The following is a 3,505-nucleotide window of genomic DNA, read 5'->3' on the forward strand; positions in this document are numbered from 1 at the left end:
GGAACTGGCTGCACATGCCCCCTGTCTAGGAAGACCTTCCTTATGCTTGGGGATGACTGTGCACTGAACAGTCCCAGCTGCTCTTTGTGGAGCCCTGCCAAATCGTGTCAGGAACTTTGTTTATTTTTATTTATTCGCTTGACATTTAGTTCATCTTTTCAAAAGATGGTTCCCAGCCAGGCATGGAGGAGCATGCCTATAATCCCAGCACTTGGGAGTACTTGTAGAGGCCAGAGGAACAGGGGTTCAAGATTGTCCTTGGGTATCCAGCAACAGTCTGATGAGGCCCTGTCTCAGAAGAGAAGAAAGGAAGGGCTGGGGAGGAGGACAAGTGTGTGAGCATGAGATCCCCAGAGCCCGTGTCATTTGACCTAGTCCCGGAAGACCCATGTTCACTATGGGATGTATTTATTTTTCAATAGGCTCTCACTATGTAGCCCAGGTTGACCTTCGACTCATAATCATCCTCCCTCAGGCTTCTGGGTACTGCAATTACTGGCGTAACTCCACAGGCCTGTGGAAGAGAATCAGGAGGTGGCCATGGCTGGTCAGCTGGCAAAAGTGTACCTCCTGGCTGCCTGTCCCGACCAATGCTCTTCAGAATGACTCGGAGCCCAGGTCCTAACTTCCTGGCGTGTGGAGCCCTGTGATCTAGCCTTCATCCCATCAAGTGCTCCCTGGCCATGGCCGTGTTCTCTCACAGCTGCTGAGCCTCACTTCCAATCTCTAGCAGAGACACTGCCTCAAAGGCACAGCCAAGCAGTCCTCAACACTTCCGGGTGGACCGGTAGGTCCACATCCCCTGTGCCTTGCATTTGAGTTGGCTTTTACTGGCCGCTTTTCACCGTTGTGACGGGATGCCTGAGCAGAGCAAACTTGGGCTTACAGTCTGGGGCACAGTCCACCATGGCGACAGAGGTAACACTGCCTCTGCAGTCAGGCAGCAGAAGGGATCCATGCTGGCGTTCAGCGCACTTCCTCCTCCTGCAGTTCAGGACTCTGGCTCTCGGATGGTGCTGCCCATGCCTAGGGCATTCTTTCTGCACAGTTGAACATCCCTGGAGGCATCCTTACAGACACCAGAGCTGAGCTTCCAAAGTGTTCCTCAGTCCATTTGGGAATATAAGAGCAGTGACCTCATGTGACATCTGAGGCTGTCCCTGAAAGGCCACACAGATCTGCCTTGTTTCAGTGTGTGTGCGTGGGGGGGTGCGTGCGTGTGCGTGCGTGTGGGGGTATGTGTGTGCGTGTGGGGGGTGCGTGTGTGTGCGTGCGTATGTGTGTGTGTGCGTGCGTGTGTGTGTGTGCGTGTGTGCGTGTGGGGGTGTGTGTGTGCGCGTGTGTGCATGCGTGTGGGGGTATGGGGGGGTGCGTGTGTGCATGCGTGTGGGGGGTGTGCGTGCGTGTGCGTGTGTGGGGGGGCATGTGTGCGTGTGTGTGTGTGCGTATGTGTGCATGCGTGTGGGGGGTGTGCGTGTGTGCGCGTGTGTGCGCGTGTGTGTGCGTGTGTGTGTGTGCGTGTGTGTGTGTGTGCGTGGGGGGTGTGGGTGTGAAAAGACAACTCTAAGGAGTCAGTTCTCTCTGTCACATGGGCCCAGGAATTGAACTCAGGCAGTTAGGTTTGATAGCAACTGCCTTTACCTCTGAGCTATCTCAGTGTCTCTCTGCCTCGTATTCAAGAACACTTGTTCTTTGGAGCCCCACCTGAGCTAGCAGGTGTGAAGTGACTCCCTTCACTCAGAGGAATCCCGGGACACATAAGGAAGTTTTATAACAGCATAGATGTTCCCTGGTATAAGCCAAGTGCCCGTTGCATGAGTGAAGATCCCCCTCCCCAGAAACTTCAAAGCTACCCGCAACTGGGGCTTTAGGTCTCATGAACCAGAATCCACATATAGGAGGCTGGAGCAAAGGACACAGACATTTTCTTGCTGAATCAAACACCGACTCTTCACCTTAGCTCATTTTGGCCATCAAAGATCCTGCAGCATAGGTATTGCCAGCCCTGTGCTTCAGTTTCTTGTTGTGGAGACAGGGTCTTGCTCTGTATACCAAGCTGCTCTCAAACTCACAATCCTCCTGCCTCAACCTCTTGAGTGTTGGGATTATAGATGTGCATGCACACTGTATGGGATTCCAGCAGTATTCACAAAGAGGTTAAAGCCCAGAGAGGTTCAGCTACTTGCACAGAGCTTCCCAGCTAATTTGGGTCTTTGGGCTTCTGAGAAGTGCCTTGCTATGTCAGCCTCAACTGTAGGAATTTCTGAGAGCCTGGGTTCTCTGAGAGTAATTTTTGATCAAAAGGGAAAAACAAAAGCAAATAAAAAACACCACCAGTTTTGGCAGGAATGAGTATGGAGAGTTTTCAACTCTCCTTTCTTGGCGGCAGTTCACTGAAGATCCTGACTGGCCACCAGTTCTCTGAAGCCCCAGTTTCTAAGCATAGATTTCTGACGGGGCGCTTCCTGCTGGTCTCCCCTGCTGGTGAGAGGAGGAATTGCAACTCAGCTCTAGAAAACAAGAGAATAAGATCCAGCACGAGGAGATGGGAAACCCTGCAGCCTCAGGAGACACGTGAGTGAGCTGCGTTTGAATTCCCGCCCTGCCACATGTCAGTCACGGTCTGTTGAAGACAAGAGAAACCACTGCAGGCATTTCAGTAGAGGACAAGACAGCAGGACTGAAGCAGTCACCAAATGAGCATGCGCGGAGAGCCAACCCCAACAGAGCTCAAGGAAAATTAGACTGAGCCAGTGTTATTAGAGCACAGGGGCCATGGTTACCTAACAGGCACAGGAAGAGCAATGGGACTTTGCCACTGGATCTGGTGTCACAGAAAGGTCCCCACTATTGCTAAGTGGCTACCTGAAACAGAAAAGGAGAGAAACCCCACTTTTCCCATCCCACGTGTCCCAACACGACTCCATCACCTCAAATTTGTGGCAATCTTCCTATCTCCCCTGGGGAAACATGGATGAGTTTGTCACTATAATGCAAAAAAGCCATGGCAGCTTCCAACATAAGGACTAGAATGAGAAGAGCCAGCAGCACCCAGTGTGGTGCAGGATGGAGCACTCTGCTTGCTGGGTCTCGGCAAAGACTCTGGGAAAGGAGCGACTCACCTGTAATTCCAGTTTGAGGGAGGCTGAGTGGGTGGTAGCTCAAGGCCAGTCTATCTGCAGAAAAGTCTTAGAGATGGATGTAGCTCAGTGGTACAGTACTTGCCTGGTGTGTACAATGCTCTGAGTTCAATTCCCAGTACCACACAAGCCAGGTGTGGTGGTGCATACCTGTAATCTCGGCACTTAGGTGGGAGCTTCAGCCTTACTTGTATAGGAAATTTGGGGCCAGCCTGGGCTACTTAGAACTTTTAGAGAGAGGACAGAGAGAGATGGAGGGGTGGGGAGAGAGAGATCCACCCCCAAATAGAAAGTAAAAGAGGGACCTTGGCCCAGTTTGTGGAGGAAAAACAGTACTTGGCTCAGTGGGGGGGGTGGGGGGTGTG

Source organism: Microtus ochrogaster, chromosome 7 (assembly GCF_000317375.1).
Source record: "Microtus ochrogaster isolate Prairie Vole_2 chromosome 7, MicOch1.0, whole genome shotgun sequence".
Classification (NCBI taxonomy): Eukaryota; Metazoa; Chordata; class Mammalia; order Rodentia; family Cricetidae; genus Microtus; species Microtus ochrogaster.